The sequence below is a fragment of the Pinus tabuliformis genome, chromosome X (assembly GCF_031772625.1).
Source record: "Pinus tabuliformis cultivar Carrire ecotype Pingquan chromosome X, CPIR1, whole genome shotgun sequence".
Lineage (NCBI taxonomy): Eukaryota > Viridiplantae > Streptophyta > Pinopsida > Pinales > Pinaceae > Pinus > Pinus tabuliformis.
The window spans coordinates 1751749510-1751775457 of NC_142308.1; the positions used below are offsets into that span (position 1 = coordinate 1751749510).

The 25948-nt window shown below is 41.1% G+C and overlaps 1 pseudogene; it reads right to left on the bottom strand.

Moving 5' to 3' along the window:
• Positions 1–17487: 17487 nt before the first annotated feature.
• LOC149146801 (mitogen-activated protein kinase 6-like) lies at positions 17488–18561 on the bottom strand (annotated as a pseudogene).
• Positions 18562–25948: the final 7387 nt, after the last annotated feature.

Sequence of the window (25948 nt, forward strand, 5' to 3'; positions counted from 1 at the left end):
ACGGATCTGTCATAGTATCTTTCTTCCTGGAGCGACTGCCGATATTCTGGATTCAGGGAGGTATAGTGGCAGATCCAGTGCCACGGGAGCCGAGGTTGGCTCGATGGGCAGCACTCATGCCCAGAGGAGGAGGGGGCCAGCAGATGGCCTGGAGGCCCGAGTTCTTCATTTGGCTCCGTCACCAGATGATCGTCATAGAGGACTGGCCCTATGCGGGCACGAATTTTACTGGAGATCCAGATCTCCCATTGCCTGCGGGAGAAGACTGGGACGAGGAGCTAGGTAAGAACTCTTTGTGTTTTTGATGTTTTTATGTATTTAAATTTTTTTTGTAATACATGCCAGTCTCTGAAAACAGATATATATATATATATATGTATGCAGATGTTGGTGCAGAGCGGCCAGCTGATTTGTCTCACATTGCACGGAGGGCACAACCTGCAGCCGACCCTCAGGTAGGGGGTGATGCGGATGATGATCTAGTACAGAACCTTGAGGCACTTACTCGAGGGATTCCAGATTATGGCAGATTGGCAGACGTGCCCAGAGCGTATCAGAGGCACACAGTGGGAGTATCTACTCGTGTCCATCGTCTGTTGAGATGTTTGGTGCGAGCGGTGACATGCTATCATGAGCATCACTGTGATTAGACACCTAGGCTTCATTTTTGCATGCTTTTGAGAGACATGTTGTCAGCGGCCATATGAGTTTTGGACATGTATTATTTTTTTGGATTATGTAATGCGCATGGCGCAAACATTATGACACACACGTATATATATACATATGCCTATGGTTTATTATTGTGTTTTCATGTGCTTGCTTTTATACTGTTTTGGTTACAAATTACGCAAATGTCTATCTAATAAATGATTGGCCAATGCATCAGATAATGTGTTTAATTGTCGTGGAATATGTTGATATGTGATAAAATCAAAGTTTCTTTCTAACAATCTCACACGTAAATACAACCTTAGAATGTGATGGTCTCTGACGGAATATTGCCCGTTGAGCTGGTGGACGACAAGTTGAGAGTCCAGGTTCACTACCAATGCACAAATGCCGAGATTAATTGCTTCAGCAAGTAGCTCGATTACAGCACAGTATTCGGCGACATTGTTAGTAGTACGACCCAAACACACACCCTGACAATCTATCAGCTCGCCATGAGGATGGTAGATCACCCACGCCGCAGAGGACAAGTTGCGAGTACTGCGGCAGGCACCATCAGCGAAACCAACATAAGGTGCATCAGACATCTGCACAAGAAGCGAAAAACACAATAAGTGGCAGTTACGCCTTTGAAAACTGACACACACACACACACAACACACTTGCTAGAGTACATGTATGTACAAAATAAAATGTACCAGCATCACGCATAGTACTTTTTCAGGTAAAGCCCATTTCGGGGCTTCCCAAGAGGGTTCCCTTCATAATCAATCAGCTCGTAGGCCCCTTTCTGCAGAACTTTCTTGACAATGTAAGGGCCTAGCCACATAGACTCGAGCTTTCCTGCTCCTAGCTTATCTTTTGCCTGATCGTAGAGCAGGACTAAATCTCCCTCAACAAAAGAACGTGGACGTACGGTCTGATCGAAGTGAGTCTTGACTCGCTTCTTTTGTGTTTCGATGGCCAAAGAGGCCAGGTGACGAGTCTCATCTAGCCGTTCTAAGTAAAGAAGGCGTTCTTCTAACGGAGTGGTGTTGGGAAGTAGCTCGACAGCTAATTTTAATGAAGGGATTTCACATTCAATTGGAAGGGTAGCCTCTAGTCCATAAACTAGTTGAAATGGAGTGAAACCAGTGGCATCCTTCACTGAGGTTCGGTAGGCCCACAAGGCAGGGAACAACATCAAATGCCAGTTAGACTTATGCATGCCAACGGTACGTTGAAGCATCGTAACCAAGATCTTATTGATAGCTTCAACTTGGCCATTGGACTGAGGGTAGTATGGAGTTGAACTATCGTGCTGCAAGCCTAGCTGGGTTGTTAATTCCGACATCATATGATTACGGAAATGCTTCCCGTGATCAGTGACGATGGCTTGAGGGACGCCGAATCGCGAAATAACATGATTAAATAAAAATTGCGCCGCTGTGTGACCGTCTTCAGTTAATGTAGGCATCGCCTCGGCCCATTTAGTAAAGTAATCGACGGCAACGATAATAAACCCATGCCCCCTGGCCGAGCGAGGGTTACAGGTCATATAATCAATGCCCCATTTGGCAAAAGGGCCGACGGAAACAACAGGGTGCAATGGAGCAGGAGGCGCTCGCATTTTCCGCTGGTATATCTGGCACTCATGACAAGAGCGGACGGCAAGGATGCAATCCTTGAAGATAGAGGGCCAAAAGTAGCCAGCGCGGAGGATTTTTTGGGCAGTAGCATATCCAGACATATGACCGCCACAGGCACCGGAGTGGCAGTCATTCAAGACCCGCTCAGCCTCCTCGAGAGTAAGACAACGGCGGAGAACAGAGTCGGCGCTGAGACGATATAATGTATCCCCAATGATACGGTATGGTTGAGATTGATGATGAATCCTTCGCCGAGCGTCTTTGGATACGCCCGGGCGAAAAGAGGACGTTTGCAGATATACAATTATATCTCCGTACCATGGATCGAGGGTGCTAATGAGGAATAAGGTTTCATCCGGAATTTGATCCTCGAAATGAGAGGTCGGGGAAGAAGATGGCAAAGAGCAAATTAACTCAGCAAACACAAGGGATTTCTTGGACTTGGCAGTGGTAAATTCCAAGTCAAACTCTTGGAGGATAACAATCCACTTTGAGTACTTGCCCCCCAGCAACTGGCGTCACAATATATACGTCATGGGGTTGCAGTCAGAAATCACAGTTGTGGTACGCAATAGAATATAATGACAGAAACGTTGGACGGCACAAACGACGGCCAAAGCCAACTTCTCGACATAGGCATATCGAGTTTCCGTGTCTAAAAGGTTGCGGCTGAGATAATAGATAACATGTTCAGTGCCATCATCGTCAGCTTGAACGAGAACCATGCCGATAGTGGTGTCGGCAGCGGCCAAATACAGAGTGTAGTCGCGATAATAATTCAGAGGACGGAGCAATGGAGCAGAAACAAGGAGGCCCTTGAGACGCTCAAAAGATTCCTGAGCAGTGGTATCCCAATGAAAAGGGACATCGCGTTTTAGTAATCGTGTAAAACCTTTGGCCACCTCGGCATAGTTTGGAACGAAACGACGTAAAAAATTTGCTTTACCCTGCAAGCTTTGCAATTGCTGTAAAGAAGTAGGGGGAGGAAGATTCACTATAGCCTCGACTTTAAGGGGATCCAAACGGATGCCCTCTCGGGAAACAACAAACCTGAGAAGTCGGCCAGATTCAACGCAGAAGACACATTTGTGAGGATTAAGCCTAATTCGGTAGTATCGACAGCGAAGAAAGATTTCGCGAAGGTGCTTAGGGTGGTCCTGACGTTTGGCTGAATGAGCAGGGAGATCATCCAGGTAAGGTTGTACAATGTGTCGAATGTCATGGAACGCATAAGACATTGCACGCTGGAAGGTAGCACCGGCATTTTTAAGACCGAAAGGGAGCTTCTTATAGGCAAAAGTGCCCCATGGACAGATAAAGGCAGTTTTTTGTTGATCACCGGGAGCAATATTGATCTGGTTATAGCCAGAAAAATCGTCCATAAAAGAATACATTTCACTTCCGGCACACTCGTCAATAATTTGATCAATGAATGGTGTGGGAAAATTATCTTTAGGACAGGCCCGATTTATATCACGATAATCGACACAAACATGGATTGTACCCTGTTTTTTAGTCACAGGGACGATATTTGAAACCTAATTTGTGAGCGGAATAGGATAAATAAAACCGGCTTTAAGAAGCTTCTCGACTTCGGCCTTGATAGCTGCAGCCTTTCGGGGGTGTACAGGGCGTAAATGTTGGCGAACAGGCTTAGCACCTGGGTACGTGATTATCTCATGCACTACTATACTAGGATCAATGCCGGGCATTTCTTCATAGGACCACGCAAAGACATCACGAAATTCACGAAAAAGATTAGAATACAGTTGAATCTCCTCCGGAGTACAAGTGACTCCAATGTGAAGATGCTCGACAATCCCTGGTTTCACAGAGATGTCGATGGGCTGGGTTTGCGTAATGTTTGCCATATTCCCTTCAGAAGACACCTGATAAATCTGAATAGGTGTTTGAAGGATCTGAGATGGGAGACAAGGAGCAAACCGCTCGAGACAAGTGAGAAAATTCTGCGGGGCAGGTAGAAACGAGGAACGATGGTGAAAATCATGCCAAGGAGGTTCCTCTAGAGACATAGTCTCAATAATAGCTTCATCGGAAGAGAATGTTTCTTGTAAAGGATCCGAAGAAGTTTTATCTACAAGCCCTGAGGATGGATCGAATGAATGGAGAATCGTGCTCGAAGGAGCAAGTTCAGAAGAGGAAGCCGATGCAGCAATAATTTCAACATAGTTGAGTTCAGCAGGACTCAACGGCATCTGGTCGCCCCAAGAATCTACTTGGTCGGTGGGAGGAATGAGCCACGGATCAGAAAAAGTAGTAATCATATTAACAGAGGCGACGTTAGGAGGTGGGAGCGGAAAAACACCCATAAGAGTGGGATCTTTGAAAAGTCCGGCTCCCAGACTCTCAGATAATTGCGAGGTATGGTCCACAAAAGGGATGTTACCTTCAGAAGAGGAAGCAAAGAATGATAGCTGGTCGACGGTAACAATCTTCCCTTGATGAGGGAAACGGATGATACGAAACAAAGATGAAGCAACAGCTTTCATCGCGTAGATCCAGCTACGTCCGAGAAGGAGGTTGTAGGTAAGAGTAGCGTCAACGACTTCAACTTCCATTTCGACCGTCTTCCCTTCCAAAGTGATGGGTAAACGTTGGAGTATACCATAAGGACGAGAGGCTCTTCCATCAAAAGCTTCCAAGGTTGTGGGAGACTGACTCAGCGTCGGGGATCCGATGGCTTTCCAACAGGCAACAGACATGATGCAAGTAGAAGCACCTTCATCAATGACTGTTCGATGAATTGTTTTGGAATCAATGATAACCTGTATAAGGAAAGCAATTTGGGGAGGCAGTCTCTGCGTATGGCGCTCTAAGTCAAAAGTAATTAAATCCGAATCGGCCGGGTCTATGCCACCAATAGCAAATAGCAAGGACTTCCTCTGAGAAGGGCAACTCTGGAGAACTTCTAAAGCAGACATAGCCGACGGAGTCTGTGCTAAGTCCTCAATGATATTGTAGTGCTGTGCAGCACGAGCATTTGGGTTGTAAGAAGATTTCCGGAGTACTCCTTTTGGAGGGGGTCGAAGAGGCGTCTCAGTAGTTGGTCTCTCAATGTGGAGTGGACCCGAACTGAACGGAGGAGCACTAGAGGGTATCTCAGGCTCCTTCCCGGCAGATGGCGGATAATATTTTGTTCGAGTACTGATATTAACAGGTATCGTTCCAGCCATAAACACTTGAGAACCGAAGGAAGAGGGAGGCTGAGAAGGGTCAGCCACCATCTGAGTTTTTTGAGTTTGTTGTGTGGGAAAGGGTTCTTTAAGCACCGCAGGAGTCCCGGGGGCGCCTTTCAACAAACGACTAACTTCGGACCGCCTCGGGCAGTCCTTGGTATAGTGATCCTCATCGCAGATAAGACAAGGATACTTGGGTTTGCGTTTAGCACCGTCCTCGGGCGGAGGTTTAGGGGCTTCCTGTTTAGGTGGATCTGGTTTATTTTTCGCTTTCCCTTTCTTCTTTCCTTTCAAGGCTTTGTCTGCTACCTCGGAAGTAACATTCGAAATGGTGCTACCTGGGAAGGTGGTTCATGCGAAGCAGTCGATTTTTGCTTCCCAGGGTTCGCGGGATTCTTTTTTGAGGATGAACTAACCGAACCAATAATACCGTCAACAGTTGGTGTTGGCGGGGCTTTAGATGTTCCTGGTCTAGGGGCATTAGGCAGATAATCATACAATGTACCTGACTGAGAGTAAACCAATTCAAGGTACTGAGCGCGCGCGATAGCTTGCTCTTCAGTGACACACGCCCCCATGGCAATGTCCCAAGCTATTGGAGGAACGAACGAAGTCGTAAACCAATCGGTAAGAAGCTGGTCGGGAATCCAAAATTTAATCATACGTCTACACCGTCTCCATTCATGGATATGATCAGAGATATGCGTAGTCGTCGTTTGTCTTAAGGCTGTGAGGAGGTGTGTACCCGTTTCATATCGAATGGGTAACTGAAAATGCGTGAGAAATGCCATAGCCAAGGAGTTAAAATCCTGAAAGGATCCGCGATTGAGCTCAATATACCACTTAGCTGTAGAGCCAGTGAGAGTCCGCTGAAAAAGGCGAAGTCGAATTGAATCGTCAAGCCATGAATTGGATGAACACCAAAGGTGATAAGTCATGACATGGGCTTGTGGATCTTCATTAGCTTTACCATCAAATTTTGGACAGTCACCGGGAATTTTCGTTGGAACCGGAGGCCAATATGGGTTATGAAGAATAGGATCATTGGTCAATTTAGACACATCCAGTAATTCTAAAGTTGCTAAGAAAGGTAATTGAGGATTAAAGGGCATCTGGGGTTGCTGTTGAGATGGAGCACCAGGGTTCCAACCAGGTGGCGGTTGCCCCCAAGGGCTTGGTCTGGACAGATTTGGCCCCATAGGATTTGGTCCATAGGGACTTGGATTCTGCCCCCCAGCGTTCCATGGATTACCAAACGGTCCTGCAGAAGCACCATATGGTTGCGGATAAGTCTGATAAGGATTCGTCTGCAGTTGTTGGTAATTTTGATATGGGGCAAACAACGGTTGCCCTTGAGGTTGTTGATGACCATAAGGTGGTTGGACTCCAAACTGAGTTTGAGAAACAGGCTGAGTTTGATAGGTCTGTTGAGATTGAACTCCAGCTTGCACTTGAAAACCGAATGGGGTCTGGGGTCCAGCCTGGGGAAAAAACTAGGTTGAGCAGTGCCAGGAGGATGTACTGTTGGTTGGGCTATCTGGCCGGAAGGATAACCTTGTTGATATTGAGGTTGACCTCCCTGCCCAGAAGGTTGTACCTGTTGGGAAAGGAGTTGTTGTTGCCCAACTGAAGGTTGTCCCAACGGACCAGATGGCTGAGTGGGCTGGGCAGTTGGTTGGCCTGATTGGATTTGAGGCTGACCGACTTGCCCAGCAGGCTGACTATACTGGACGGTGGGCTGACCATGTGGTTGAACAGCTTGTCCAGATATTGGACCATACTGGACATTGGGTTGGTTTGGGTTAACAGATGATTGACCAATTTGTCTAGTAGGATAACCTTGCTGGATACCAGGTTGGACTTGTTGAATAGAAGATTGACCTGAGTTACCAGAAGGTTGCACATAAGAAGAGAAAAACGGACCACCAGAAGCAAAAGGGTTTCCATGGAAAGACTGCCCTTGTTGGTCTTGAGGAAGTTGTCTGGGAGATTGGGCAGACGACACTTGGCCACCATGAAAAGAGGTGGAACCCCAGTTAATTGACAATGGAACTGATACCTCAACAATCGGTTGAGATGACAAATAGTGCTCGTATGGCCCCTCTGTTGGGACATTTGACGTAGGATCAAAGACTCTGAATAAAGAAGCCGAAGGACGACTAAAAATAGGAGTCAAAGAGGCTGCACATACCGTTGGAGCGGTTGTGATTGAGGTAACAGACACACTGCGATTTTGCGGAGTAAAAGGCTCCGTGGTGGGAAAAGTGTGTGGTGACCAGATAGAACCTGTGAAAGGAGTTCCAGAGGGCATAGTATCCCTTAATGCTTTATACCCTGGTGGTAGGTCGCCAGTAGTAGGAGTACTACTGATAGGTGTAGGGCCCGTTGCGGTGGGAATTTCACCGCTCGTCGCAACGGACTCGTCGGTCGTAGTAGGGGACAAGTCTTCCATGTCAGAGGAAGAAGTTGGGACTGACACACGAGGAGAAGTATAGTCCCAAAAAGGGACACTGTCCTCAAAAGGTTCCCAACCAGGGTTCCAATGAAACTCGTAAGTCTCGTCACCGGGTGCACGAGAACTAATTGGTTGTATACTTGGAACCAGAGAAAGAGTTGCACTCACAACCGGTATCTCGGAAGACGAAATTGGTAATTCCGCCAGGATGAAACTTCACAAAACCTAGGGAATCTACCGAGACAAAATCCCTACTCAAACTAACGCAAACAAAATCTAATCGGGTAAATGTTATCGTGGCCGAATAAATTTTAGGACGCAAAGACACAACTTGACCTTTTCATGTTTTAAGAGTCGAGAAAAGGACAAAAAGATGACTCTAGTCTCCTTCGAATGTTTAATGAGCACGAAGTGACAAGACGCTCACTGGCACCTTTTCTTTTAAGGAGTCCGAAAAGGATCAAAAGTGACTACTCTGGAGACTCTAGGCAAAGGGTTTACCAAACAATCCGTAAAACTGCTTATACACCTTGGCAATCAGATGAAAACCAAGGACTTCCCGTACTGCAGTCAATCTTCCCGAATGCTGTGTTCAGTGCATTACGGCTTGTAAGGCAGCAGACTCGGCTTCCTGTGGATAAAGGATGATAACCTAGTGGGGTCTCCCTTTTATACGCGACGGTACGTGGGAGCTCAGTCCGTACTGGTACTTGTTGTCTCTCAGGAGGAATCACCCAACCATCAGTGAGGCAATAGTTACCAGGTTTTACGACGCCGGAACACGTCTCTAGCCTAGACCTCTAGAATATGTGCGTTAGGTTCCAATGCGTTGTTAGATTCATTCAGTTTATTTTACAGTTGATCTTCAATTAAGTTTCAGTTTTTTGGTCCTACCGTATGTGATCTCTCAAAACTTCCTAAATGCAAACTATATGCCAAAATTATATCATTTCGTTCAATGAATTCTAACTACAGGAGGGTTGAGATTTTCAAACGAACAAAATGAACAATAAACAAACAACAAAGATCCTAATGCAGCTAATAACAAGAAATGAAACTTTTTATTTTCTTTTCTTTTTAAAAGCAACAAATAACACTAAATGCTAACTAATATAATGCAAAAAGATCTTTTGTTTTTTCTTCTTTTAAAATGGCATAATGCATTTAAACAAATCTCAAGAGATATTAACAAGCATGAACAAAGAAAATTCACTCAATGCAAAGAGAACCAAATCTGAAACACCAAGATGAACTGTTAAAACAAGGAAAAGCACACAGACCTTCAATGAACCATGTGATCTAAGTTCAAATGAAGTCAAGCAAAATCCAAACAAGCTAGAAGTGAATTGCCCGAAGCACAAAATAACAAGCTTAAACAACTACCAGACGGGTGCAGAAAACAACCAAAAAGTTGACTGGATAATCAAAAACCAAAACTTCCCACAGAAGGCTCGACATGCAAAGCCACTAGGTACTCTAGGGCTAGGATACAAAATCGATAGAAATAAGCAAACAACTGAAGGATAAAAGTAACAACCAGTCAAACAGAGGTCCAACACACTCCCAGAAGCTGTAAAAGATATACAAAGACAAAAATCTGAGTTTAAAGAGCTTCCAACAAACACACTGGCAAAATTCACAGGACTGGCGCGACTGTCAGCCTGCAACTTGCGCTATCAAGGAATTGGCGCGAGTTGCTGTTGTGCAACATGCGCCAACTGGCGCGACTGTCAGAGAGAAAAACGCGCCAACACAGTTTGCTGGCCCAAAAAATAAATAAAAGAACCCAGGGTCTGGTCAACAGTACTGAGACAGATCGAACAGCAGAAAACAACTTCACAGCTGACCCAGAAAGCTCATTTATGCAAGCAAGCAAGGGAAAACTATCATGCAAGACAAACTCCAAGCCGTTCGGTTCATAAACCAAACCGGAGATCGACTGAAGTGGCATTGATCTACTCCGCTAATGCAAAGCAATAGCGTTTCAAAGGCTGCCTGGCCGTGCTTCAGACTCCGTCCAAGGTTTATGAATCAAACAACAAATAGCTCCTCCTCAGTGGAGTCGCCAAATTGTTGGGGAGGTAAATCCCCTCTGCGGACAGAGGCGATCCCACTAGCCCAAAATGGGTCTAGCAACAATCAAATCACGCTACTATGCAAGTTCCTAGTTGCATACTGAAAGTGGATTACGAGAACCAACCTGGAGTCCAACGCTAATGTCGAAGAAGAGTTGATACTCCCGTTCCCTTGCTCCGGCAGGTCACAATCCTTGCGATCCCCGCGTATGGATACCTGCACATGCAAAGAACGAAGCGAATACAAGCATAAAATCCACTAAAATACAACTATATTTCAGTCAGAAAGGAAATAAACCAAACATTATCATGATGAACAATGAGATTGGAACCATAACAATAGTCGTTTATTAATGAATAATCAACAGAGAAAGATACAACCAAGGTTCTGACGTTGAACCTCTCCTCTGGCTGGGCGAGCAGCTATGTATGTCTTGCAATAGACCTTCTCTCTCTCAGACTTCCGGCAGCATAACCTCCCTATGCTTCAAGACTCTTACTATCACTCAAGACAAGCATAATCACAACTAGCATTACTCAAAAACTAGCTTGTCTAATGCATGAGGACAGACTTTTATAGATGGAGAAGGGAGGAAGATACAATGCATCAGGACACCCATTGTGGATTGGCATTATCTTCGAAAAGCCGCTGTGGATAGATGTCAAGGATATATGATGACTCTCGACCTCTATCAGATAAACTTTATCCTCAAAAGACTTCGTGATCTGAAGGGAAAAAACATCTGGGCGCGCGTTTGTCAAAAATCATTACCAAACTTGGTTGGCGCGGGTGTTGTTCTGAGACAGAGCGCCAATGGTCGCACCCCCTTTTGAGGATTTCAGTGATTGGCGCAGGTAAGACATTGTGGACTCGCGCTAATGGGAAAAAGGTACTTTTCAGGGATATTTTGCAGAAGGTGTCTTTAGGGAACATGAAGTACATACTCAGGGGAACATAATGCAAGTGTTTTTAGGTTATGTCACTGTTCACAGGTCCCGAAATGCGTCCTCCAATGTACGAAAACAGGGGTAACGGGTACGGTGACCAATGGTGACAAATTACTGTGTAACAACTATATTAGGACGAAACAAATCCTTGATGAATCCAAAATAGCAATCGAAAACACCCTGAACTAGTGGCCATGGCAGCCAACGCGGAACGACGAGGACCTCGGTCAAAGCGCGCTGACTGAGGCCCATGGAGACTATGTAGGAGGTCGATGTAGCCCCTAGGAGCCCTAGAATGGGAAAAGGAGCTAAATTGCGCATCGCTAGGCGAACAGGGCTGAAATGGTAGAGCCTTAAGCACTCGGTCACGTTGGGAGCCAGAGGATTGTGGGCGGAGAAATGAAAAGCGCCATCGTACATGAGTGGGACCCACAACCTGGAAACCGGTGGTTTGATCAGGGCGCCCTTGAACGATAAGAGGTTTTGGAGAAAATGGAGCGATCACACTCAGCGATCGACGTGTGGTAGCGGAGGTGAGAGAAAAACCGCCGTGATCGCGCATTATCAGTCGAGCAAGTTAACCACGCTCGGTGTGCATATGATGTTGGATCTGGAGGAGCCTAGATCGGACGGCTGAGATTGTGTCCGATAGACAGAGCGGAATTGACAGGGAATTAAGCTGTGATTTAAGGGGATTTGGAATCCGTTGACCGCCACGATGGAGAAAGAAACAAATCGACAAACAGACTGGCACTGTCCCGATGGAGAAACGTGGCTACTTCCTGAGCGTTCATGCTGACGCCGAACAGGGAACTCCCAACACACAAGCTATAGGCGAATCGATGCAGGAAGGAGAGGAACCAAACAGGCATGGAGGTCGAATGGCTAAAGCCATGAACAGAGACAACCGAATGGGGTTAAGAAAGAGAGTCAGAGAAAATAGTCCAAGCAACCAAGAGAGACAGTGAACAGTGAACCCTGAGAGGAGGACTAAGCACAAAGAGCAGTAAAGCCAAGCAGAGGAGATAGAGGGCTAAGCTGACCACAAGAAACATTGAGCACCAGAGAGCTTGAAGAATCAAGCCTTCCCATAGAGGAATTTGTCTGGATTGAGCATCATAGTTGGCTCTTTCCATGTAGACCAAGGGTCACAGAGCTGGTAGGAAGAACAAGAGTCTGTGTACTCCAAGTGGCTTGGGGAATTCAAGAACCACCCTGCCAAGCAAAATCTACTTTAGGAGAACTCATATTGAGTCCCTACATTGTAATTTCTCTACTGAAAGACACAATAAAACAAGGCCACCACTGAAGCTAGACCGGAGATGTAGCCCTGGAGAATAGAGTGAACTCCTTATTAAAAATTGTTTGTGTCTTTGTGTTGCTTACTGTATTTCTCTGTTGTCTTTTCATTTATTTTCTGTGTATTAGCAATATGATCAATCTGTTGTTTCAATAACACATAACACACACACCAGCACATGGGTCTGTAATACCTTTTTGTTTAATAAATCTTCAACTGAGGTCACTCATAGGGTGATTATCAGATCAATTTACTTGAGGAGCACTATCTTCCTTATCTTCTTCAAGCTGTTCAAGTGGAGAAGGTGGATGGTTATTATGGGACACCCTTCCAGATCGAAGGTTGATCTCTTGGATTTCCACAACATAAGTAGGATAAGATGTCTCTCCACTGTAGACCTACTGTGCTTCCTTGTTGTTCATGTTTGGATTTGGTTGAGCAGGAATTTGAGGTTTATTAGGTGGATTAGAATGAGTGATTTTAGGTTAAGGTTAGGGTGGAGGCCATAAAATAGGAGGTTGGTTGACTTGAGGCCTCCACCCTTATGATGGGTTGCCTCATAAAGGAGATTAGGGAGGATATGGCTAAAAAGGATGGTTGACAGGTTGAGGAATATATGGAGGAGCATAAGGCCAAGAAGGAGTTGTGGACCATGATGGATGACTGGAAGATTACCAAGGTTGAAAAGGTGCATTCTTATTTGGATTGTAATAAGAATAATGTTCACCTTGCATGACATGTTGATATGGCTGAGGTCCTTGAGGTCTCCTTTGATTGATGAAACAAAGTCTCTGACCCCCCTTCTTCCCCTTGGTATAATGGGCTCATCGAGTGAGACTATCATATTTTCTAAGAAGAAGACAACATCCTAATGAGCAAGTCCAACTGATTTTAACCCCTCCATGCAGTTCCAAATTCCAAGCTAGAGGTTCCAGAGTGTCCTATTGAGCTTCCCTTTGCAGCAGAACAAGCTTAATGTAGTTGATCTTAACCCCTCTCCAAGCACTTCATATTCCAAGAAGGAGGTGGAAAAGTATCCCATTGAGATTCTATCTACAATAAAAAAACTTTGAAGGGAAATTTTGCATGGGAGGAAAGAATCTACCAACAATGGAAGAAATTTCATAGCCAACTAGGATCTAGAAAATCCCTTTGCTACCTTTCAAAAAGGAATGAACAAGATAGACAAAAGAAAAAGGAAGAAGACAACTCAAGTCAGGGACAGAAGAAACTAGACTTGAAATCCATTGCCCCAAGTCACTTCGAAAGAAAAAACATGAGGAACTGAATGTTGTCTCGTTATGAAGTACAAACATCCCAAGCCACTTCAAATGAAAAAACAAAAAGAACTTAATGTTGTCTCATTACAAACGTTAATACAATTTTCAGTATATGTTGATTGTCAACTGTAGATCAATAAAAACTAAAGTAAATTAATTGGTCGTGTTAGAAAAAGAGGCCTACATATTGCCTGTAAATCAAATTTTGTGTTCGAAACTACAAGCAGAATGAAAGTAAACACAATCGCATGTGAGTACAATTTAGATATAATACACATGAAAGGAAAAGAAAGCTAAAATCCCGAGAAATATTTGAAATCTAGTAATTTCAAACTCTCAGATCTGTACTGAACTCAAAGAATAATATAAATACAAAGTATTAATAGAGTAAATGTATTACCACATTAGTATGGCATGCTTCCAAACTTCTATATCGTCTGAATTGAACTTTACAAGGGCTGAAGCATTCAATTTGATATCCTGTTAGGTTAAGTTTGTAGGGGATGTGGTTGAATATGCAGGTAAGGCTGTAAAACCAAAATCACAATGCACTTATCCATTCTCCCTTCATTGCACGAAGTGATACACTCTACAACACATGTGGAGGAGATGTGGCACATGTCCCCTTGTGTCATGTGTATAAATTAAAATGGAACAAATTTAGCATCTGAATTCTAATGTCAACATTGGATAAAAAATAAAATTTAACATCCAATCTCTAATGTCAAACAATAAAATCCCTATAGATCTACAATATAAATCTATTCTAACCCCACCACTTGAGCATTCAAAATATTTTCACCTAGGTATTTTTTGATTGCTTTTAATGCGGGCATTTTTTGATTGCTTTTAATGCTTAACAAATCTAGGGTTGAGATGGATCTATGTTAAGTGGTAAGAAATACAAAGGGGTAAAACATAAAAACTATAAAAGAAGGGAATTAAGATGGGGTTGTTCATTTTGATAGCACACAAATATCTTTCCAATGTTCCAGGGGAACTAAACCATAAATTGTATTCCTATGGCCTATCCATCTCATCAATACAGATACTTAACAAATTTAGGGTTAAGATGGATCTATGCTAAGTGGTAAGTAATACAAAGAGGTAAAATATAAAAACTAAAAATGAAGGGAATTAAGATGGGGTTGTTCAAAATTATTCTGATAGCACACAAGTAGTTTTCCACAATTCCAAGGGACTTGAACCATAAATTGTAGGCCTATGGCCCATCCATCTCATCAACACAGATACTTCTATAGAAAACACAGATACTTCTACAGAAAAAAGATCAATGCCTCTGAAATTTGAATCCACTGTTAATTTGAACTTTAAACTGAGTACAATCTGTAATTTTAATTTCTTTACTAATATTCATCAATGGGAAGTAAGAAAATGACACTGTTATCTGTGCTCGAATGAGAAAATGTAAATAGCTATTATAAAATAGTCGAACTAAGTGGTGTTAAAATTTAAACCATCTAACACTTCTAAATTCGTTTGCGAGCTTAGTTTATATACTCTTGAGTTTATAAAACTCCCTATCTTCATGACATTGGCCACTTAGCATATAATTAAAAAAAAACTAAAGCTGGGTATAATGGTATTATTGATGTCTATCAAGCCACAATAAGAAGGAAATCTAGACACTTTGAGCCTAGACAGATAGATACTGAATTGAGATCCAACTTTTCCATGATATTTCTCAATTTGTCATGCATTTTACAGATTGTATAGACCTTGGAAACTCAGCTCTGAAGATATTTTGGAACCTTTTAATGAACACTTGGTAATTTACCATGTGCACTCTAATAACAACAACACCAATAAGAAATAACTTGAGAAAGAGTAGTGGTTGGGTTCGCACCTTTCAAGCCAGTACTTTAGTAAAAGAAGATGTGGCAGGCTCGATTTCACAACTTATGGAGGCTTAATTATACTAGATGATTCAGATAGTTCACACGTTAGTACAAGAGATGGGAAAATAAAAAAATACTACACAATATGCCTTAATTCTATTTCATTCAACTGAATGTACAGGGTCTAGGTCACCTCCAACTGGATAAAAGATTCAAGAAGGCTGCCATAGCTAACAACTTGTATAGAAGTGCCTTGGAACTTTTTTGTAGGTGGTGTTAAGTCTCATGAGCAGGGTGGTATTGGCATGAAAGGATGGGTTTTCAGCCTTAGGATATTAAGCATTTCCAGAAGTCACAACGACTTGGCTTCTAGAATGTCCAACAAACCCGTCGTAAGGCTGTGTGCTGTCACAACTTCAGTATGAACCTCAGTTGCATGGTAGTTATTAACTGATTCAAGGGATAACACTAAGATAGATACTGCGCTAAATATAACATTGTTCCTAAGGTTATTGCCTAATCAAATCTAAAACAATGGTTGAATAAAGGTTAACAAAAGCATAAAATTAACTATGGAACCACACACTAAAATAAATGATATGCTAAATATATCACTGCTCCTAAGGTTAGTGTATACACTGCTATGATCAATCACACTCTATAAGACTATTTCACCTCTCTTGAGCCTTGACGAGAGCTTTGTTATCACTACAAGCACCTCTGCTACACATAGGAGCTATGACAGTTGGATCTAACTTAGGTTGTCGTATATGCTGAAGGTGAAATGATCCATGGAAACAAGTTACAAAATGTATACTCATCTTAGGTTGTTCCAATGAATACACATTGTACACACAAGAAAAAAAGTGAATGCACACCCTCAAATGATCTACAATCTCTTGTTGAAAATTCAAGATTCAAACTTGATGTGTCCTTTCAGTACTTCAATAACCAACATCAACATCAAAATCTTAGACTAGAGAACAAATATAGGATCTACACTACATTTTATCAACACAATCCATGTTAAAAGGAGACAGTTTGTACAAAGTAAATAACTTTCAGATTATCTTGCTTCATTTTACAAGCACTTCCAGTGGAATTTTAATAACACAACTTCATTATTTATGTGTTTTTCCATGATTTCCATGCTTTTATAAATATTCTCATCAGATTTAGAATATTGAGATCTTGTTTTTTCTCTAACACTATCAATGATGACCTCAACTTTTCATATCTTCTTAGTTTCATGAATTTGTTGACATAAACCACCAAAGACCCTAAATTTCCTTTATTTCCCATTATAGTAGTACTAAAACTGCTCCAAACAATCAAAACAATTATATGTGTTGGCATATCTTTCAGAAACAATCTCCTTTGTTCATTTCCACCAATTAACTGAGAATTCTACACCAGAAATCATACATTGGTTAAGGAATTAATTACATGACATCAATACCAAGGTATACATTGCAATAAAGAAGAGCACAACAAAGTGACCTCTAATTCCTGTGACCAACTCGCAAACAAATATTATTAAAATTTTCATCCATATGACCAACTCCCATATTCCAAATTTCCAGTTACGGATATAACTCCCAGATTATATAATTCTTCAAGAGTGTTGTGTACAAAATACCAAGCAATGTTATTAGTGCCAAATATGGCACCATTTCCAAGTAATTTGTCACACTTGCAGATCCAAATGTATGAAATCATGTTTGCAAGGCAAAACTTACAAACGCCTTTGGCATTTACTTTATATTATTAAGTTCCTAGTTACATTTTAATGTCTAATGATAATTAAGTAGAGGCCAATAGCTGGTTGATATTAGGAATACATAATTTCCACAATCGATCTATAAGCATATCCATCAATTCCGTTTCTTTTACAGAACTTCAAATAATAAAAGAAAACCTAACTCTAATAAAAACAAGTTTCCACACTTGCATAATTCTCTGCAAACCTTTAGAAGCCAATAACAAACCAAGAGAAGGATTTCCTTGCAGAAACATAATAACATAACCAGTAAAGAGGAATTACAAGATAAATATCAAGCCTGTTTTATCTAGCTATTGCATCATGTCTGGGTTGAAGTTAAGAGATTCCCTCCAAATGAGCTCTTTTATATGTTCCTCAGTGAACGAGGGCTGCTCAAAATCAAAGTTGAAAGGAGTGGGGCAGCTGGGTTCATCATTGATGTCATGCAGACTTGCCAAGTAAGGGTGACTCAAGGCCTCTTGAACTGAGGCAAAACACTAGTAACATATAACATGATTAAGTTGGAGATGAGATAAGAAAAATAAAAATCATATGGCAAATATTCAGTGTAGAACTTCCCTTCTCTGAGGCAAAAAACCTGATGCTATCACAGCACATCTGAAAATAATAATAACTAGCCAATTATAGGAGCAACAAGTAAAATACCTGTAATGTGTTTTCTTGTATCAAATACAAGCATTTTTTCAAGTAAATCTACAGCTGCTAGAGCCATGTTAGGGAATTTCTGAGAAAAAGGTTGCTTAGGAAACTGTGGAAGTTGCCTGATGTATCTTCTAGCATTGTCAGTCCCTAAAAAGCCAAGACTAGAGCCATCTCATGAACCAATTAATTGTTAAGAAAAAAATCATAGAAAAAATCAACATATGATGATTTAATATAGGAAAGGCAACCCCTTTCAATTGGTATCGCAATTGTTATCATTGACATCAAATAATTTATGTTTTAAGCATAAACTTTCTTGTCTTCATAAAAAAAAAGAATGAATAAGAATTTACCTCAGTGATGAGCCTTAATTGTTGAACATAATATTTACCAGGAAACAAGGGCTCTCACTTTAGTATCTCCATAAAAATGCAACCCACTGACCAGATATCAATGGCTTTTGTATACTTAGAACAATTCAATAGTAGTTATGGTGCACGATACTAGCGAGTAACAACATACTTTTTCATAAAGTCTGTTTCTGAAGTAGTCCATGAAAGCCAATAATCACATATTTGTAGGTCATAATTTGCATTTAGAAGTAAATTATTGAGCTTTAAATATCTATGCAGAATATTTGCTAAGTGTATGTACTTCAACCCTCTCAATAGTTGATATAGGAAGTACTGCAAAATGACATCCATGTCAAGACGCATAACCATGCTTATTATTGATAGATAATGCAGTTGACAAGTTGTAATGGATATTTCCGTAGCTTCCTATTAGATAATGTTCCTACCAACACCCCATGGCTAATAGTGAATATCCTTATCCGCTTCAATATGAAGAAACTACAAATATATTAAGCTTATCCAGAGAAACCAAATATTGAAATATCGATAAAGAAAATCTCATGCTCAAAGCAAAGATAGCTTCACAAGAGAAAGTGGACTGTTGACAAATGATATGCTAAAATGTAAGTGTTGGTACACTTAATTTTCTTTGATTTAAATATGAGTGACTCTACCAACTGAAAATTCATTAAGCAATATCTCAGGAAACCACTAACAAGATGGATTGATAATTATGGCATACAACACAAATTACTATCTTTAGTTTTAGTAAATTCGCACAATGATACACTTACAAATAATACAAGTAACACACTAACGTTTTAATAGAATTTCCAAACCAAAAAAGGAGTCTACCATCTTGAATGTTTAGAGGAAATAATTAAGTCCAATTTTTATTTTCTCAATTCCGGGTGGTACAGGTTCCTCATGAATTTAACAAGCTAAATCCCTAAGTCTACAACTTCCAATTAACAATTGGACAACAAAACTTTCCAAATATTTGGCTTTTGGTCCTAATCATTGTAGAAAATGAAAAAACATTAAAATTTTTGTGGGAAAATAGAAACACAGAAGATTACCTTTTGCAAACATTAGCCCTAAAAATCATAAAAAATAACAATAAATTCATCATAATTCCAAAGTTGAATAGAACTATTAGGATATTTCAACACATAGGAAATAGTTAAGTATAACTTGGGATAGTGTAGAGTTAGGTAAAGTGTGTTTCTTTACTATGTATTTTTGTAACTTACAATCTGATGGTAATGATATGTTTTAGACATGACTTGATCTGACGACTCATTCTCTCCTCAGTATTATTGACACTTGATCTGTGGCTTAACACCAGATTGGTCCATGATCTCTATTTAAAGAGCATGGAGGGTCATTTGTAGGGTAACTGTTCATGAGAGAATATTATGTAAATTTTCTTTCCTTTATTAATAAATTGCCTGAAGTGGCCGCGTTGGCTCAGGCTGTGGACTGTTTCCCTCTTTGAGGGTTTTAACCACGTCAAGAATATTGGTGTATTAATCTGTGATCTATTTGTGAGCAGTGTCCTTTGGTTTTCTATCTGATAAAATTACCCTGTAAATTCCTACATGGTATCAGAGCTATTTGAGGGCCGCATCCATTGGTGATCCAAATCCAAAGCCTGTAGAACTGCATCTGACTGTCATTTCTTAGATCTACTATTTATGAACGCTTTTGGGCCGAGAGGATTGCTCTATTGTGTTAATAGCATATGTTCTAGTGAGGAACCCCTTTTGTTTCACGTGAAAAGGTTTCTGGTAGCCCTAGCTACTTCATTTTTAAGATCTGGAGGTATACAATCTTTATTTACAGTTTTAGTTATTAATCTCTCTGTTTATTTCAGTTTATTTGGCTCTTTGTTTTTTTATTACCAAATCTATACCTTTCATTTCTGCGTATGCTCTTTTCCCTGCGACTCTGTGCAATCTGGAAAAATCAAAATAGAAAGGAAAGATTTTTCTCATGCGTATGCTCTTTTCCATTGTGCCTTAGTGTGATCTCAGAAAATTAGAAGTTTTTTTTTTATTACTGGATCTATACATTTCATTTCTACGTATGCTCTTTTCCCTGCAACTCTGTGCGATCTGGGAAAATCAGAAGCAGAAAGGAAGGATTTTTCTCATGTGTATGCTTTTTTCTGCTGCGCCTTAGTGTGATCTCGGAAAATCAGAAACATTGAGGAAAATATTTAGTTGCCAGCAAAAGCTAACTTTAAGCCATTAGGTTTGGTCTTTTTTGAATGTCTATGTTGATTTGCGTGGTTTTTTGTTTTGTAGGCAAAAAAAACTTTTTCAAGTAAGCACGCACCCCAAAGCTTCAGTGACTAAAAAAAAAAAAACCCTTCCTCTTTTCCAAAAATTACTAACCTTTTAAACTAGCTCACTTGGTCCAAAGTTACTTTATGAGAATAGAGGTCTTGAATTCAAGTCTTTCCTTTTGTTGAGTTACTTTTTCAAAAAACACATGTAACTTATGTTTTAAAGTTACTTTATGTAAAAGTGTTCTCACCCATTATAAAAAGTGAGTCACTTATAATTCTAAAGTCTCTTTATCTTTTATTTAACTTACAATTTAGTGGGTAGCTCATAAAGTACCATTGTAAAGTGACTTTCACTTATTTATAAAAGTGGGTCACATAATTTTATTTTTCTTAAGTGAGATAATTAGATTAAGTTTGGAAGAGTGGGGGGGAATTTTTTTTTTAATATAACATTATCATTCAATTCCACACATTCACGCACTTCGTCGACATCTTCAACAACTTTTCTTCAAAAAGCCATAAATTTGTCCAGAAGCTGTTTTCAGAGCAGTTTTTTTTTAATCTGCCTAATTTCACGAGATATTTCCATTGGAACCTTAGTTTCAGCATCTACAACTTCAATTTCTATTAAAATAGAAAATCCATGCCAATTTATTCTTGACAATACCAACTACTTCTAATGGTGGTCCTACATTGTGGATTTACTTAGAAGTAAAGGTCTTTACAAAATAGCCTTAGGCCAAGAAACTAAACCTAAAGATGAAGATAAGGCAACCAAATGGTAAAATAGGCAAGATCAAGACATGGGTTGATAGGGATGTCCATTTCTCTAGACCTTAGATTTCATATCATAGAACTTGATACTCCTAATGAAGCAATGAAATAGCTCACTAAATTTTTTGGAATTAAAAATGAAATTAGATCCCATCAACTCGAAAATGAGTTTCCTACGTTGGACCCCAATAATTTTTCTTGCATTGAAGATTTTTTGTACAAGTTCAAGACCCTTAGACTTCTCTTGGAAGGTGTTAAGGTTAAGAAAGAAGATGGTAGCCTTATCTATTCCATTCTTACTAAGTTGGGACCAGCCTACTCTGTATTTGTTTCCACCTTCCACTCTACTAGAGAAACCTTTATTTCTCAAGGACAATACTACAAGTCCCTCTCTTTTGATGCCTTTTGTGATTCTTTAATAAGAAAACATCTTACATCTCGGTCTTCTTAATCTTGGAAACTCTTTTAAGAAAGCCTTAGTTGCACAACAACAACCAAATTCAAAGAATCATAAGAAGCAGTATCCTAAAAAGAATGGTCCTAAACCAAACAAGGGTCCTAACCAATTTCAATCTCAAAATGAAAAATCAATTCAACAAAATGATAAGGCAAATAAAGGCAAAGGGAAGAAGACTGATAGGCATTGCAAATTTTTTAATCGAGATGGCCACTTTGAATCCAAATTCTTTAAGAAGATGGAAGCCTTGGAAGCATCAATGAAGAATCATAACATCCATTTGGAGCATTCTTCAACTTCAACTTCATCTTCAGGAATATCACTTTCTACATGTGGTTGTCAAGCATCTCGAATTGGTTATGCACTAAATGTATCTTCTTCTTCTCATTCTCATGAGTGGCTCATTGATTCTGGAGCTTCTTATCACATGGCCAAAAACAAAGTAATGTTTTCTTCTTTAAATGATTGTAACACCAAAATATATATGTTGGTGATGATAAATCTCTTAGTGTTGTATGGATTGGAACTATTCATCTAGACAATGGTCAATTTAATGATGTACTATGTTTTCCAACTTTATCCTGCAACCTTCTATCTGTATATCAGATAACTCATTCAAGTGAAGGTAAAATCGTTGAATTTTCACCTCATGATGTTGTAATTAAGGACCTAAGAGATCCTAGACATATTTTAGCTATTAGCATTGCTGATGATTCTACAAAGTTGTATAAGTTTAACAACTTTGGGTCATCAACTCTTCCCTCGGTATTTGTAGCTCATAATGATGAAGTGTTGGCTTGTTGGGGCCTGACCTAGGTTTGGATTTAATTAGCCAAACAAATCCCTGTACTACTAGCCCTTTTGGAAACAACCCACGGAGTGCGGATTGAGGTCTCACCTGAAGTAGTATGGGGGGGTGTTGAAACCAAGTTTTCGCACCCTTGAGATGTTTGAGGGTTTGATTGGGTCCAACCATTAGTCCCTTCGTGCAGGTTACTTCGCACACTTCCCTATCCCTCATGCCCTGATATACTTTTGTTTGCCCAGCCCTAACCAGGGCCTGTAGGGCTTTTGCGCTGCTGGAGCAGCGCTCTGCAATATTCCCCTAAGTCATACCTGAGATCTTAGTTATCTTCCAACACCAATGAGTTATCTTCATGTAAATAGATGCCTTGCATTATATTTATTTATACAGCGCATTCATATGAGTTCGCGCAACAAATAAACAATAAAATTGCAATTTATACCTAATAATACATAAAAAAAGGAAAATATACACAGAAATATGATAAAACATCTCTTTATTAATGCTTCCAATGGTTACAGACTTGACCTTCCCTTTGCACTCAGCTGCAGGGGTCCACACACTTAGCTACAGACTACTAGGCTTCTGCGCACACAGCTGCAGAGCCTTCTCCTACTCTATGACCCAAAGACACAACCTCCACTTTGACTCAATCTCTTAGACTCATCATGCTTCTACCTTTCAAGCCGACATTACATTACAAAAACAAGGGCGGACAACCCTGCGACTCTATTATGTCTTCGCGCGCCCACAAATCGCGGAGCCTTTACAATGGACTTGGTCAAAACTTAGGATTTAGGCCCCAAAACATGCCTTGGGGGGGATTCCACGCCCAACAGGCCCCCAACACAAATATCGTGACTCGCCCTCAAGTCACTCTGTCGATGCAGAGATCTTCGCTCATAGTCCCTCCAACTCTGTTCGAACTGCTACAAGGTCAGCAGCGCACTGAGTGGCTGCCTGCTGAATCTCCTGTACTCACTATTTCAAGACGGCAGTGTCAGAACTGCTTCCTTGCATCTATTCTTGCATCCCCTGCCTCTGTTTGTGACCTCCTTAACCATGTATGGTCCCAACCAATGCATTCGGAACTTTCCCGGGAATTTATCAAACTTACTGTCATACAATAACACTAAATCATTTATCTTGAAGGTGCACAACTTGATATGGAAATCGTGTCAGGCCTTCTCGCGGTGCTTTTGTACATGTTGATGGAAGCTAGCCAGGAACCCTTCCTCTTCAAGTTCTTCCAACTACATGAGCCTCTCTTCCAGGGCTTCGCAGTCTGTCGTACTTGTGAGCATTGTTATGTGCAGACTAGGCACAATATGCTCCATTGGCATGACAACTTCCATGCCATAAACCAACCGGAAAGGTGTCTGTCCTGTCAATTTCTTACACATTGTCCTATAAGCCCATAGAACTGTAGGTATGCACAAGTCCCAATCACTACGCTGCATGTTGTAGACTTTGGCCAGTGCAGTCTTCAGTATTTTGTTAAATGCTTCTACTGTCCCATTGGCTTGTGGGTGATACGGTGTGCTTTTCTAATGATACACTTGAAACTCTTCTATCAGGATGCTGATTGTTTCATTTAGGAAATGTGTACCATGATCGCTCATCAAGATATTCAGACATCTTTATCGAGTCAATATGTGTTCGAATAGAAACTTTGCAGCCGTGGTGGCCATGCAATCTTTTATCGGCTGCGCTTCAGCCCAACGAGTCAGGTACTCTGTTGTGGTGATAATGTATCTCGTGCCCGTCTTTCCTTGAGGTTTGATAGGTCCTACAAAATCGATTACCCAGTTTTCAAAGGGCTGTAGTGTAATTTACGGATTCAAAGGCATCTCATCCCTCTGCAATGGTTTACATATTCTTTGACATATATCACAAGCCTTATAGTGTGCTTTTGAATCCTGATGAAGGGTTTGCCACCACAACCCGATGCGGAGAATATTTTGCGTGGTCGCTCACCCTGCATAGTGTCCTCCTACAATAGGCCCATGCACTTCGGCGAGGATATGACTTCGTTCGAGTTCAGGTACATACCTTCGCAGTATCTTGTCGTTTCCCATCTTATATAGGTGCCCCGCGATGACAGAAAATCAATCGTGCACACCACCGGTTCCTTCTTCTGCTGGATGGAGTATTCTTTCGGCATTGTCCCTATTGTCAGAAAGTGGATAATATCTTCAAAATTTCCATCTGCTACACACACAACAAAGAGTTGTGCATTAGGTAATCCTTCCTCCAAACTAGTAGGTTCTTCTCCCATCTCAATTCACGGCAAGTGATCTAGTCTTGTGCTCAGGTGTCCAGGCTTCACAACGACCTCAAAATCATATTCTTGGAATACTAAGAACCACCTGCATATGCACCCCCCAACCACAAGCTTATTGACCAAGTATTTTAGCGCAGAATGGTCTGTATACATCTTGAAGTGTCCCCCTAGCAAATAGTGCCAATATTTTTGGAGTGCATACACCATAGCCAACCCCTCGTGTTCAGTTGTGGAATAGTTCTTTTCCACTTTAGACAACCTGCGACTTGTGAACGCGATAGGGTGATCTAAGCCCTCTCCACCCTCTTGTGTTAGTATCGCTCCCAACGCTATACACGACATGTGGACATGGACATGAAACTCCACATCCCATTTTGGGAAGACTAGAATTGGCATGGAGGCCAATTTCTATTTTAGTACATCCAGGCTCCTCATGCAATCATCATTCCAGCAAAATGTGACATCCTTTTTCAACAGTTTCTCCATTGGCGCGGTGATCTGGGCATAGCTTTTGATGAAATTCCTGTAGTACCCCGTATGTCCCACAGTAGTGTGCAACTATTTGACACTTCACGATGCTTCCAAATTTAGAATCACTACAATCTTCGCGGGGTCTACCATCAGTCCTTATTTGCAAACCGCATGTCCCAATAGGTTCCCAAAGGGAACGAGGAATGTGCACTTCTTGAGATTCAACGCGATTTGGTGGTGTCGGCAGGTATCCAACATCAAGCGTAAGCTCGCTACATGGTGCTTAACCAATCCAAATACAGTCCAATCATCCAAATAAACCTCCAGGAACTTATGGATATATTCTTTGAATGCTGCAACAACTATGCGCGAAAAGATGACCGGCGTGTTCTTCACCCCAAGCGACATAACGGTGTATTGAAAGCAACCCCATTTAGTCATGAAGGTCATCTTACTCCTATCTTCTGACACGATTTTGATCTGGTGGTAACCTGAGAATCTGTAAGTGAAAGAATATGCTTCCTGTCCCCCGACATTTTCTAGCACTTCATCTGTGAAAGGAGTTGGGAATGGGTCATGCGCACATGCGTCATTCAATTTTCTAAGGTCCACTCCTTTTTATTCTTTTCCTACACCACCATAGGGCTTACCCAGTCAGATTCTTCCATTGGC